Source organism: Hibiscus syriacus, unplaced genomic scaffold, assembly GCF_006381635.1.
Source record: "Hibiscus syriacus cultivar Baekdansim isolate YM2019G1 unplaced genomic scaffold, ASM638163v2 tig00110895_pilon, whole genome shotgun sequence".
Taxonomy (NCBI): domain Eukaryota; kingdom Viridiplantae; phylum Streptophyta; class Magnoliopsida; order Malvales; family Malvaceae; genus Hibiscus; species Hibiscus syriacus.
Window position 1 is genome coordinate 4,712,907 of NW_024062903.1, and position 16,242 is coordinate 4,729,148.

The 16,242-nt window shown below is 31.6% G+C and overlaps 1 pseudogene; it reads right to left on the bottom strand.

Moving 5' to 3' along the window:
- Positions 1 to 3,990: 3,990 nt before the first annotated feature.
- LOC120146072 lies at positions 3,991 to 10,403 on the bottom strand (annotated as a pseudogene).
- Positions 10,404 to 16,242: the final 5,839 nt, after the last annotated feature.

Consider the following 16,242-nt stretch of genomic DNA (forward strand, 5'->3'; position numbering starts at 1 on the left):
TAGACAAGGCAGAATAGGTACAAGCCAGATATGACCAATTGAACATGATTGAAGAAAAGAGATTGAAAGTTATTTGTCATGGTCAGATGTACAAGAAGTGCATGATAGAAGCACACGATAAAGAAGTCCACCTCTGAGAGTTCCACGAAGGGGATTTGGTGCTTAGAAGGATCCTACCTATTCAAAAAGATTTCTGAGGAAAATGGATGCCAAACTGGGAAGGACCTTATGTTGTAAAGAAAGCCTTTTATGGAGGAGCTTTGGTTCTTGCTGAGATGACGGGTCGGAAATACCCTACCTAGTGAATTCCGATGCGGTTAAGAGATATTTTTCCTGAGGAGAAAATAAAGAAAAAAAGGAAAGAAAAAATTAAAAATAGAAGAAAGAAAAAAGAAGAAAAAGGAAAAAGGAAAAAGGAAAAAAGAAGAAAGAAGAAAGAAGAAAAATAAAAAAAATAAAGTAGGGTTCAAGATGAAAATTCGAAAAGGGCGTCTTGAAACCAAATGAGGTCTCAAGTTGAAAACTCGTAATGGACGGCTTAAGTTTAGTTTAAATTCAGAATTCATCCATGGTGGAGGTTCTGAATTGATTTTGAAGTCGAAAGAGCTCCTGATATGGGTGGTAACAATGTCAGGTGGTGATCGAGGTTGGGACTAAAGAATAACGAGTCTCGATTAAAACAACCAGGAAAAAAATTGAATGCATATGAGATTCAATACTAGTTTATGGAATCCAACATCCGGAGATTTGGTAGTTTAGAAGGAGCTTCACACCCTTACGTATTGTCACAACTTTCGAGATCCTCTTAACATAAGCTACACTTGAGTCACTCTGCGGTGTGCCAGTTCAAAAGCATCAGTATTATTGATATCTGAGGACGCCTATTTCTTATTCCTTTTATTTTTTTCTAGTTAAAAGTTTTTCATGCAGTTACTCAAAAACTCTCTACATTTATAAATAAAAAGAGGTATTTTCTTGTTAATTCCCTGTTTGCAAGCATCTTACTTTGAAGATTAAAAATATATAGTTTAACTTGAAGTACATGAGATCATTATGTATTATTGTGCAAACAATTTTTGGAAAAGTGCAGGTGTTCTGAAGCTAACAATGGTTTTAACATGTAAGCTTACCTGAGTATGGGAAATTAAAAACCTTGAAGTACATAGAAAATCTCAGCCATTAGAGGATGGTCCAAAATATTCGTCGCTAATCGAGTAGTTGGTAATGGGTACTGGCGGGTTTTAAGAAGCAAGAAAATCGAGGCCATGTCTGACTGAGGAATATGGGATTAAGATTGTAAGCTAGGGTGAATCAGTCGTGTTTTCTATGCCCAAGATAAAACCAAGTCACAAGATGGCCAACGAAAGAGTATTCCCCTTCGAAAAAGAAAATACACTAAAATTGCATCATTGCACACATTTTAGGCATAAATAGGGTCATGACATTTATAAATGCATGATGAATTAAGTATCTACAGGTTTCCCAAAAGAAAACTGAAGATTGAAGATATTGAAACCTTAAGATAGGAGTAACCAATTCAAAACCTTAAAAGGAATGATGTTCGAACGAAACTCGAGCCAAAGCAGATTCTCATATCTGGTGGCTACGAGACAAGTCCCCACAAGAGAGATTTACTTTAAAAAATTCTCTCAAATCCTAAACCTCTGAGTATAATATTTTCAAATTCTTAAGTATACACTAATGATTGGTAATGTTTAATTTTCAGGTTTAATCTTCAAAACAAATTTATCTGGATTCAGTTCCTCCTAAAGAGTGGAGGAGTGAATCAAATTTTCTTGAGTCTGACCTCCCCTAAAAGTAGTGGAGTAGATTCTTCTTCTCTCTATTTTATCTTCCTGAAGAGCAGTGAAACAAATCACATTTGATTCAATCTTCCCTGAAGAGCAGTGGAGTGAATCAAATTTTTCTCGAGTATGACCTCCCCTAAAGAGTAGCGGAGCATATTTTTTTTTCTTTCAGATTTGGTCATCCTGAAGAGCAGCAAAGCAAATCAAATTCGATTCAATCTTCCCTGAAGAGCAGTGGAGTGAATCAAATTTTCTCGAGTCTAACCTCCCCTAAAGAGTAGCGGAGCAGATTCTTCTTCTTCTTTCAGATTTGATCTTCATGAAAAAGCAGTGAAGCAAATCACGTTCGATTCAATCTTCCCAGAAGAGCAATGGAGTGAATCAAATTTTTCTCGGGTCTGACCTCCCCTAAAGAGTAGCGGAGCATATTTTTTTCTTTCAAATTTGATCTTTCTGAAGAGTAGTGAAGTAAATCACATTCGATTCAATCTTCCATGAAGAACAGTTGAGTGAATCAATTTTTTTCCTCGAGTCTGACCTCCCCTAAAGAGTAGCGAAGCAGATTCTTCTTCTTTCAGATTTGGTCTTCCTGAAGAGCAGCGAAACAAATCAAATTTGATTCAATCTTCCCAGAAGAGCATCGAAATGAATCAATATTATTCAAGATCTGATTACCCGAAAGAGTGGAGCAGATCAAGTTCGTCTTACCTTGACGTTGCAGTGGAGCATGCTTCCCATCGAAAGACTGGTCACCTCTGGACAAAAAATTGTGTATTTATTCTTTGTCCTATTTTCGTGGTACGATAATATAAATATTAAATAATTCTAATATAATAGAAAATATTTACCTTCTTAATAAAGATTGATAATAGAAAGAATGAGAGAATTTGATATTTGAGTGTGGTTTGAAGGTTGTGTTGGGTGTGGTATTTATAGGGAGATGGGAGGGGGAAGATGAGTGAGGGAAGATGAGTGAGGGAAGATGAGTGGTAATTAATGTGGGAAACGGACGGTTGGGGAAATAAAAGAAAGGATTTGCGCCTTTTGTACGTGTCAGAACCCCGCGAAGGCGCGGATGGCGATCTGTGCTTTATTACCACTATGTCAAAAAGTACTATATCAGTAATATTTGGAGAAAGGATGCTGATAGATAATTATTCCGTGTAAGGGTGATATTTCAGAAAAAACACCTCCAAGATATTTATTACACGAAAGTTAATTTAGATAACCTACAGGGTTGTCGGCACAATAAACGTTTCGTCTTCTAGTCTCAATGCTACCAGTAAAAAGATTGTGAATTTTGATTCAATATTTTTTTTCACCATTAATTAGTTCCATTTAAGTTAATATAGTTTTATTATCTTGAATTTCGTCGATCTTTGTGTTTGATGGTAGTTCTAGAGTAAAAACTAACAATTTTGTTTTCAATTTTTTAATTATATTTTTATTCATGAATTTATTAAATTATATCAAATTTTAGGGTAAATTACATAAATGGTCATTAATGTTTAAATAAATTTTTATTTTTCTACTAAAGTTTCAAAAATAATAAATTAGTCACTATTATAGATTTATAACAAATTAATCATTGGCCGTTAAAAAAAGTAATAGAATGTTAATGTGGCATGTTAATTGACTTTTTTGGCATCATTTGACCATACTCATTCGTCAAACTCACCTTTTCAGCTGTTATTAACCGCACTCTACTTCAAAAACTACGTTCGTTTACTAAGTTGATTTATAAAGGACAGGTTAAATAATTAACATCGTCATATATAAAAATATGATTAAGAAAAAATGAGTTATTTTCTTTAATCTGATTTTTTACTAATTGAACTATTTTTTACTGGTTCGGAACCGAACAGATTACCGATTCAATTAGCCAGTCCAGCCTGGTTGTTTATTCCATGGAATCATTTTTAAAAAGAAAAAAGGAAAAAAAGCATGCACAAATACTAATAAATTTATTTTGCTGAAAAACAAGAGCATGCGCATGAAGGTTGACTGCCATACTACTCATGCATATGTATACATTATTGCTATATTGCTCCCACTTCATTTTTCTTGAAATTCCTCATGTCCAACGCATATATGGACACGTGATTTTAAATAAAAGGTTGAATTTACTCATCAAATACATACCAAAAATAAAATACAGAACTGAACAGTCCCATTGGAAAAGTTAGATGCCAGAAAATGCAGATCGCATTTGTTCTCTTTGTCCAAATAGAAATTTATCCTTTGGAGATAATGTCTTCCGCAGCATCTCTGCAAAAGAAATTTTGCTTGTTATGTGTCTGAAATGAACTAACTTAAGTAACTCAGTGGTAAAAAAGAGTGTTTTTCTCTCTAGAAGACCGGGTTTGAGCAACTACATCTGCAGGGTGTGTGCTTGTTGAGATAATGAGATGAAAAGCATAACGTACCACGCTTCCTTTTGAGCTCTTGGTCAAGCTCTTCCTTCCACCTCCTTTGTCTCTCCGAAAAGCTCTTGCTGCAATGCCATTCGCAAGATTAGAGAATAGGACATGGAACTTTACATGCAAGCCATAAGGTAAAACAGACTACAAAAAAATATTAACAAACCTAGGACTAATTGTCTCCTGCTGGGCATTGAGCCCTTTCGATTCCCAAACAGGTGGCTGAATTTCTTTAAAAGTCCGATCATGACACCAGCTGTATTTGACAAAGGATTCTTATGACCCTTTGGGCTAACTATGTTGGCAGCATCAGCAACTTCCGACAGTCTTCTGCTAGGCAGCCACTTAGGTGACCTGCTTTTCGAATGTAAGCTCAAAATATTTTCACCTTCTGCAGTTCCAACAGAAGTTGGAACACTACCGTTCAACGTGTTGTAAAACTCTTCGTACAGAGGAGATTGCAGCTTCTTCAGTTCCACAGCCTGGTGAAATTATAATACAAAATTAGCTTCTCTCGTACAAGACCTCAAGGGAAACAAAATTAAAAAATGAACCTATCAATTGTATTTGTATAACAAACCATACCTTTTCATCCAGAAAGGCTCTAATTTTTGTCTCTGTAACTTCTTCATCATCATCAGCTGCTGGCAGTCCACACAGAAAACTGAAGCCATTCTCCTCCTTAGCAGACAATCCAAGAGTACCAGCAGCTTCTATTGTTTCACCTAAGGACAAGTTTATTCCACTTCGGCTTAGCTCGGAAGTTTGATCCAATTTGCAAGGCCAATCTTCAGTAGGTTCACAAATGGGATTAAAACTCTGATGCAAATAAATAATTCCGCAATTTAGTTAAAGCTTATTATAAAAACCTGACAACGAGAGACTTCCAAGAACAGTTGATTACTTTATTCAAGTTGACAGATTCTAAAACAGAGCAGAACTTTACTGAAGCACCAAATTCAAGATCGTTGTTGTCATCTATCCGAAACATGCTATTGTCACAACTGTCTTCCCTCCAATAGACTCCTGGTTCTGAGAATTTCCCAAATATATGCTGTAGAGCAACTCACACTACCCATTTCACAAACATCCTTTAAACCTATGCTTGTTGACCTGATCCCAGAATTTATTCTGTGACATAAATATTTGTTACTAGGATTAAGTTCAATCCATGTATAGAAAAAAATAGAAATAGCTCATGAAATTTGGATACATACGAGTTCTTCAGGTTAACCCCAGATGCCATCTCCAGATTTTCAGGTTCCTGATAGATTGATCAAGGTCAAAAGAATAGAAATGTCATATAATAAAGCTTAATGCAATCAGACTTACCATAATTGAGCTACGAACTGCATGTTCCTGATAGTTCCCAGTCACAAAAGGGCGCTGCATTTATTTTGATGAAGACATTAAATTATGTGAGAATAATGTTAGAGTATGCCCAAAGACCAATCATATGATGATTGTAATAATACTTTTATTTACAGATTTTATTGAATAAAGGCATTGCCGCTATTATTTTCAGTTATATATATGTGTTTAACATAAACTGGAAGATAATAAAGTTCATATAATGACATAATTGTTATTATTAAAAGATCCCTAGTCAAGTATTATTATGGGCATAGACAATAATAATACGCTTAAGACTAACATGTTATTGATTGATGACAACGAGTTGTCATTGACATAGAGATGTCAGAATTGATACATGATTATATTGTTTCAGAACAATGTATTGGATTGACCCACCATGAGCATATGTCTTGGATTATTATGTGACAGTCATAACATTGCTCATGGTGATATATGTATGATCCTCAGACTTGATATCAATATTATCCCAACATATATTGTTGTATGTTTTGATACAGCTAAACAAGCTCCATAACTAGTTGCTCTATAAAGACTGTTATTGAATATATCTCAATATATGTAGTGGGTGTGTATAATTAAGATATGATATGTCCTTCCTACATAATAGGAAATATATCACAGGCTACTTGATTGAGTAAGACTAGAAACGCATGGCCATGCTCAAATAAGTTGATATGATATATCATAAACTATTCGTTAATTAAAGTCTACTCTATAAATCAAGAAACAATAGATGAGCTATACAAGTATGACTATTCTAAGACTTGTGCCTATTCTAGATATAAAGGACATAAGGATATAATACATAAAAGAGTTAATCACCAAGATGATATGTCGAATCATGTTTTCTTGTAACTTAGGTGACAATGATATATTGCTAGATATCACTCATTGTATGTAATATTAGAATTGTTCTAATAATTACTTCTAATATTACAAGAACCTACAGGGTCACACTCTAAAATTGAAATGAGCAAAGATGTACAATTTGTTATACGTTACTAAAATATATCTAAAGTTAATTAAGTATATATTTTAATAATCCCGAATATTTAATTTCAATTAATTAAATATAGATTTAATTAATTTGAAATAATAAAATCCCTGATATGATTAGGGTAACTTGGATATAAAAGGATTATTAAATTTCAATTAATTAAATATAGATTTAATTAATTTGAAATAATAAAAACCCTAATATGACTAGGGTAACTTGGCTATAAAAGGGTGTGTTAGGTCTAGTAGCCGTTTTTGTGAGAACACACACAAAACTTTCAGCCACTTTCTCTCAAAACTGTTTTTCTTGTTGTTTTTTAAGGAACCCGCTGTAAGTATTCGCATCTCTTCCTCCCGATTTCAGTTTTTCGTACTTAGATCGCTGGTGAGGCCGTCGAGTTTTGTTTCCGCTGCGCCATGGGATGCGCCGACGGTCCAAACAAAGAACACTATATATGTAGTCATATCCACGGCTAAATGTACGTATTAGAACCAGTATATGACTATTTTATGAAGAATTCAGGCAAAAACTGGTCAATGATTTCATATTACCATAAGCAAGTCTGATGCACTAGGTCTCAGTTCTGGTTCTCTGGCACCAAAAATAAGGGCTATTAAAAATAGAAATTAAGGAAAGAAGTTCTTGCAATTTATGCATGATTCAACTATTCCATTGACCACTTTAAGAAACAGAGAATGGTGGGGAAAATATGGAACTCAACAACACAACAAAAAAATATATCCGGAACGTACTTTTGTAGGCATTTTAACAAGAAGTCTTTAGCCTCAATCGAGAGATGCTCAGGGATTGGTGGATGAGATTTAGTTGTCCCAATATGGAAGAGAGCAGCAACCTGAAAGAAAAACCAGATCAACTTTTAAAATAAGGAAAACTCTTATCTTAATTCAGTCTATAATTGGATTATTCTTATAGATCCTTCTTATGATGGTTTTCAAACAGCTTTCAATCCGTACCTCCTGTTATTGTTGGCTCCATGGAGGCTTTCCTGTAGCCATCTCAATTATAGTACAGCCAACACTCCAATATCAGCAGAGCTAAGAAAAGGAAGACCGAAGTAGATAAGCTATAATATCTGATACCAAGGACTACAAGCATTAAATTTTAGTTCAATCCAAGAAAGTATTTACCGCACATGTATATTTCTTAAGAGGTTCTTGTACTGATTTATCTTAAGTTGTTTCTATTGTTTACCCATTTGTGTTCTAAAAAGGAAGGGAATAATTTTACAATACATGAAACAGAAAGGAATCGTGATTTATGTCAACCCATTTGTTTCTTCCTACTCCAGTCTCTAGAGAAATTTGATAGTCTTTATCTTTTATAAGCAGTTACATGAATTTCTTACAAGCTATGTCCAGTTTGAAGAATAACTTCAGGAGCCATCCAATATGGAGTTCCCTTCATTGATTTGGCTCCGTTTATTGTAGCCTGAAGAAGCAGAAAACCATCACTCTAAATGAATAACTTTAAAGGCATGGATGGGAAATAATGAAAAATGGTTTTCTTACCAGCTCGACAACTTTTTTGGATGCACCAAAATCTGTCTGCAAGTTTGATACACCCCTTGTTATCCACAAGAATGTTTGCTCCCTGAGTAAAAGCACAACATCATATCAAACAGATGCGTGTAACAAGCAACAGTTTTACAATGAGAAACAAATGAAGTACCTTGATGTCTCTATGCACGATTCTGTTATTGTGAAGATATTCCAGTCCCAACCTATGTTGCACGGATACGGATATGGGGACGGATACGGGGACGGGGACGGAAAACGGCAATTTTGAAAATTACAGGGTACGGAGACGGCAAGGGTACAACATATAAAATAATTTTAAAATTATAAATATATATATAAAAAATCATAAATAATGTCAAATATCAAGACTCAAACAACAATATTAAGTTTATAATAGTAAAATCCATAAACAAACAACAATATTAAAATGTCAAATTTCAATATTCAAACCATAATATTAACTCTAGAATAATAAAATCCATAATAAAATCATAATATTAAAGTGTCAAATCTTAAGACTCAAACCATAATATTAAGTCTATAAAAATATTAAACTCAAATCAAATATTGTTAACATCTTTTGAGATTAACTGACTCTCTAAATTCGACTCATTAAACGAGAGTTCGACAAATTACCCAACATCTTCCAATGAATCAAAAGAATCTCCACAATCCAATAAGTGGCCCTCCTCTTTCAATTCAAGATAACCCCTTTTGTTTTCCAGAAATCAAAATCCCCCCTTTTTTCTTCCTCTATTTTCCTCATCTTCCCAAAGTTCCAATCTTTCATCCCAAAGTTTAAATCTTTCATCAATGGCTTCCCTTCAGCAAACTTCAATCGCCATTCAATCAAAGCTCCTCCCTTCTTCCCAACTCACCAGAGCTCTTCGTCTCTTCTTTCCCTCAACCTCTCTTCTCAGCCACTTTCCCTTCCCTCAGACTTTCCGCCTCTCGCCCCCTCAACGGCGGTGCCAGAATGTCGGCCACGGCGGCTTCCAGCTACGCTACTGCTTTAGCCGACGTAGCCAAGTCAAACAACAGCCTCGACATCACTTCCTCCGACGTCGAAAAAGTCGAAAATGCCGTCCCCGAAACATCCCCAAGACTCGGTGAAACGTCTCGGTGTCGTTCAGCCGTACCCTGCCACCGTGGCACGTCCCCGGTACGTATCCCAGCCGTCCCCGTGTCGTCCCCGTACCGGGGACGTATCCGGTACGTGAAACGGGACAAGTTTGCCGTCCCCGTGCTTCCTTGGTCCCAACAACAGTTGTTTTGTATACATTCTTACAACCTGTTTTTGAGCACGTTAATGAGTAAAATAAGATAACCAGGTGCTTGTGGAAAACATTTTAAAATTTAATCACAAAACAATAACTTACAGATTCAGGGAAAGATCCAAACTTCCCCAAAAGTGAGGAAATGGATCCACCCGGTACAAACTCCAATAGAATATTCAACGAATCGTCTTCTCTTGCAGTGCCCAAATATCTCTAACAAACACAAAATAATAAATGATACTTTATGAATCACTCACATCAAAACTTAAATAGAAATACAGAAATCACACTTACAACTATGTTTGTATGTGATAGATTCTGTAGTAGCTTCACTTCTTCTTCGAGCTCTCTAATTTGAGCCTAGCATAATCAATTCAATTAAAGAAAAAAATAATGATTGTTTTCTGATTCAATTTATAATGTTAAAATTACTTTCAAAAGAACTTATAAAAAATTTCCTTTTTCTACCTGAGTTTTCTCCTTCGAAGCATTTGCCGCTATCGAAACCTTCATCAACAAAAACATAATCAAAATAAAATAATTAAAAAAAAAGTTTTGCATTCAATTGATGAGATAGCTCACCTGTTTAACTGCTAGTAACTCGCCCGAGTCAAGATTCATCCCCATGTAAACACGACCAAAGGCGCCACAGCCAATCAACTCGCCCTTCCGCCACCGGATGGACGGAGCATCCGTCTTTTTAACAGGAGGAAGAGCGGGAGGCGCAGGTGGCCTAGTGAACAAGCCGATTCGCGATCTGCGGATGCTGGCGCCGATTTTCTCAACAAAGTATCCAAGTCCTCCACAGCCATCCTCGCCGGACGCAGAAGACCTAAAGACAAAGGATCGGCGAACCGATCCAACAACGTCCTGCATTTAGAGTAAACCAATCTCTGTCTTCGTTTCTTCTCAGATCCGTTTGCTCAAAGATTTGGTTGTTTAAGGGTTGGAGGTAGAGCGAGACAGAAATATTTGAAAGGAGAGGGAAAACTTCTCTTTTCCTTTTGAAATAAATAAATAAATGGGCAAAATGATGGGTATCGGGGAAGATTAAATTTTCAAATATTTTGGTTTTTTTTATTTAATTTTTTTTTAAGTTTTCGACCGTTATGCTTATATTCGGTGGTGGAAGCGCTGGGCAGGGGCGGACCCAAGACAAAAATTCAGAGATTGTATAAAAAAATTCTTATAAATTTTTTTAGGGGTTACACAATATTAAAGGTGACACTTGTATTAATTAAAAAAAATTAAAAAATTAACACTAAGTAGACAATTTTGTTATATAAAATTTTTTTCTATAAGAATTTATCTGAAATATAGGGATTCTACCTAAAAATCACAATATATATATAAAAATACTAAAATAATATCATTTGATCAATGTTCCTTACAATTTGAGGGGTTGTCCGGACTATCCCTGACAACCCCTGGGTCCGCCCCTGGCGCTGGGGAAGGTAAAAGAGGGGGACTTTTATTTTTAACAATTTTCTGTTGTTTTGAAAATGCGAAAGTTCACAAATTGTATTTTGATTATAGGATAATGTTTTTTTAAATTTATAGACTATTAAAAGTTATAAAATAGTGTTTTTGATTATAAGTCGTTGTTTTGTTGAGTATATCGACTACTAAAAGTTATAAAATGGTCATCCGACTATTTATATATTCCGAACTTATATTTTCCTATTAAAACATTTATTGTCATTTAAGGTGAACATTAACATAGTGATTGATATAATAAAATCATATTTTAATAATTTCTATTGGCATCGTCATTGCTTTCAAGCACTGGTTCGACGATATAATCTTTCAAGCGTTGGCTCGATAGTATAACGTAAACGAATAGTCGATTCATAAAATACAACTCAAACTGTTTAAGAATAAGATTTTATTATATTTCAATCAACGTGTTAATTTTCAGTTCAGATAACTTTCATTTTTTTAACGAAAAATAATGAATTTGAAACATATAAATAGTTAAATGATCATTTTGTAATTTTTAATAGTTAAAAGACTCAATAAAATAGCACCTTATAGTCAATAAATTATTTTATATCTTTAAATTTCGAAGACTTAATAAAATAGTATATTATAATCGGATAATCATTTGTATACTTTACATTTGGAAATAATATATTTCGTTATGTAAAAAAAATTAATGTTATAAGTGATGGTATAATATTATATCAATATGTGTTTTATTTATTTATTTTTAATTTTGTAGAAAATTAAAATGCACTTGTTATAATTTTAAAATTATTTATAAATTTTTTTATTAATAATATATCAAATAATAAGTCAATATTATAATTCCTTTTTAATATATAAATAATAAATGAAAATTTGAACGAAGAACAATTGGGTTCTACCATAAATACTTTTAATTTAGAATTAATGAACAAAATTATATTTTATATTTATTTAAATTTAATCTGGTTTAAATTGTAAATCTTAAATTTTATTGAAATCGATTTTTATTTATAAATGATTAATTTAAACATAGTTTAACTTTTTATTATTTTTAGTTCTTTAAAATACTATGTTATATTTAATTTAAGAATTTATTATCTTTTATTAAAATTTCAATAAGAACAACTTAATATACTTCATGTTTATTTATTATATTATATAATATTATAAATATAATTTTTTATATAATATAGTTTTCAAAATTATTTATGTGATATTAATAACATAATATATAATGTAATATATTATACAACAGGTTAAGTTCAAGTTTTATATGTTGAAAATACGAGCCCAACACACATTTAAATAGACTTAATTTTTTTTTATTCAAATTAATTCTTTTAACTTTTTTTTTGGCAAAACCTTCTCAAATTTCTAAGGGACGTTTGATTTTTTTATATAATTATGAGGTGAATATAAGATTGTATATGTTCAAAAATTTTCAAACATTTGATAATGGACGCTTATGGCTTGTATACGCTGTGCTCAAACCCATAATCTCAAGAGAGAACAACAAATTTTTTAACTACTGAGATCCATTGATGAACCTAGAGGGGAGCAGGTAGAGACGGTTGCCCCTCTAAAGTATTTAAATTTATATATAGTTTATATATTTTGTTTGTATTTTTTGGTTGAAAATTTGTTTTCGCCCCCTAAAATTTTATAAGTTCACCCCCTCAACATAAAATCATGTGTCTGTCCCTTCTGAGATCGCTTGGTTCTTGCAACCAATATTTTAATTTAAATGAATAGTTGAGTCCTTCAAGATAGTTTATTATAATAAAAAATATTAATTTTATTAGTTGAGTTTTTAAATATAATCAAAATATCGAACAAACTATATTGTTAGATACCCAATTGGCCACCTACTACAAAACTTTTAATTTTATTATAATGACATTGAATATTTTCGTCATTTCATTAATTCATTAATATAAGGGCAAACTATACATTTAATACTTTAACTATAACTTATGTTGTATTTTCGTAATTCAACTATTATTTTTTTTTTAAATCATGCATACGTTTTGGTTTCATTTTAGTCACCACCGTAAAAAAATTAACAGAACTGTTGACAAAGTATTTTTTATTTTTATTTTCAATATTGACATGGTATTATCGTATAATGACACATTAATATCACCGTTAATTTTTTAACGGCGGGTGACCAAATGAAATCAAAATTAAATGTTATGTATGATTTGAAAAAAATAGTTTGGTGACCTAAACGAAACAAAAATGATAGTTAGGATACTAAACATGTAATTACCCTTAATATAATATTGATATAATATTTTATTTAATATAATAATAAATTTAATTTTTAATATTTTTGTTAATTTAATCATGATTTTATTTAAAAAAATTAAAAATAAAAGTTCAAAATAAACAAGATTAATATATAAACATAAATTTTGAGGGAAAAACAATAAAAATTCTAAATAACAGGACAACAACTAAACACTAACATTAGCTATCAGCATATATACATATGGATAAATTGAAAAATATGGTTATATTGTTGAATAATTTGTTTATGTCTCATTGATAAATGAGAATATTGTTCTTTCTAAAGGTTTTGGATTCAACTACATGGTGTATATATGAACAGGACAACAACTAAACACTAACATTAGCTATCAGCATATATACATATGGATAAATTGAAAAATATGGTTATATTGTTGAATAATTTGTTTATGTCTCATTGATAAATGAGAATATTGTTCTTTCTAAAGGTTTTGGATTCAACTACATGGTGTATATATGTTGCCAATTGATTAAAAGAATTATGAATAAATGTTGTCTTTCAATCATTTAGATTATTAAAAAAATCAAATAATTTATGTCACAATGATGACTAATGTTTAGTTGATATTTAAAATTTTTATAGCATCTATTATATTTAAATTTTCTAATTTCTTGTATTTTTTTAAACTTTTATAATTTTTAAATAAAATAATGTCAAATTTATAAGTGTAAATGTTATAACTAAATTTATTATTATATCACTTAAAGAATATCACGCCATTGTTTTGTAGGAATGTCGAGTTGAATATTTGTAATTTATGAATTATTTGAACTTAAAATATTTAAAGATTTGTATATATTTTTATTTATAAATTATCCGAGAATTATTATTTGAATTCAAATGTGAATTAAATATTATTATTTATTAGATAATTGAATTTGTAGAAAAAATAAATAAATCATGCGTCGAATAATTAAATCAACACATCCAAATTGAGTTTGTTAAAAGTTAGACGACTAAGATTCAAGTTACCTTACAAGTAAACGTATTCTTCATTTTATAATCAAAACTCATATTCAGATCATGAATATTTAAGACTGTCTACTGATATATATAGTAAACAAACATACTGAAATTAAAAAATTTAGAATTAAATAATCAAACTAGAAACCGATGAAAAGGTAAATTTAAGGGATAATGTATAAAAACGAATTACTTGAGAGAAAAAAAATGAATTAATCATATAATGTTACGAGGATGATTAGAAGAACAATTTTGGATGACAACCGAAAAAACATGAGCAATTGATTCTACATATCTAATACTTTCTTCATATATGAGTATTTTCTCCAATTTAATGTATTGATCTCTTTAGTAACAACTGACTTAAAAGCATAACGTTTCAGTCACTAACAAACATATCATGTTGATCATCTATATCTTGAAACTTTTGACGCTGATCCAACATCAGTATCTCTTTAGTGTTGTGGATCTATAAGCATTCCCTGGAAATTTTAATATTAAATAATATGAGAGAACACTCTTCGACTTATTTATGTCATCCACATGCTTTCTACTTCAACCACAAGACGATTCCTTATAATCTATATTCAGGTTGGGGTCCATTTCATTCATGATTCATTCAATATACTTTAACAAATTCAACATTATTTTGAAGGGCCCTCTAATGATTTCTCACAGGTCACTATCTCAAAAGTAAGAGGGTATCAAATATTGTGACAACGAGCATATTATCAGAGGTTTAGGATACAGTCCAAGATATGAAGAAAATGAATTTATTTATTACATCATCTGTGATTTTCGGTATTCATGCATCCAGTAACCAGTTTTCGCCCGGGCACGAATTTCCTTGCGGAAAAGTATATGAATAAATGAATGGTTTTTACTGAAATGTTTTGGAGTCGTCATCGACCTTTTTGGGTTAGGTAGGTTGAATACCTAAAAATACCTTTTAAAAGAGTTTTTAAGAAAATATCATTTAAAAGATAAATCGGTCTGCGTATAACCAAAAATTCATTCTTTTTAGTAATAAAAAGGGATTCGTGGTCGGTTACGTTTGGGAAATGATTAGCACCCCACAACGCCCAAAATTGGTACCCGTCAATTATAAATTGTCTCTGATAATATAAATTAAGAATTCGAATATAAATTTAATTTATGATCCTATTATTTCAGATTTAATCGTATAATTATAAGGAAAAATATAAAATATTCCAATATTTCCAATTGAGAGAAACTAATCCCTAAATTATTTTAGGATGAATATTTCTCTTTCCAACTAAAATAATAAGAATGTGATAATTCTTCCCAAGAATTTTAATATTAAAATAATTTGATTCAACCAAAATGAATATAAATAAAATATGCATATTCTATTATTTTTATAAGAAGGGTATTTATTTATTTTAAAATATCATAATAGGACATCTAGTTAATTTAAGACAGCCCTTTCTTAATATTTAAAAAATAAATAAATAGTATCATTTAATCAAGTGAAAAAATTAAAACATAGGATTAATTTAAAAAGTAATAAAACTTATGGTCAAAATGAAAATTATTAAAATATCAGGTATTAAAATGTAAAATATAAAAGTTGATGGACATAAACAGAAAGATTATGAAATACAAGTACTAATAGTGTAATTTAGCCTTAATTAATTATTTCGGGGTTAAAATAAAATTTATTAAAATATAAAGGACTAAATAAGATATTTACCCTAAAATATATATAAATACTGGTATGAACTAAAATATAATAAAATAAAACTCGAAGATAAAATTAAAATAACAAAAATATGTTTTTTAAGGATTAAATTAAAAAGTTTAAAAGTTACAGGGACTGCAGATATAATTTACCCATATGCAAAATCACGCAAAGGGTCTCTCCCTTAAACGACGTCGTTCTAGGGAGAGTATAAATACCCTTAAAAACTGACCATTAGGCCATTTTTCCTCATTTTCCTCTTTTGATTCTCTCTCTAAAAAGAGAAAGCTCTCTCTTCTCTCTAGGATTCCCTCGTCGAGAGAATCCAATCACCGCCCGACAACTGTACGCCACCGCTGGCAGTCACCGCCGGCCACCGCCT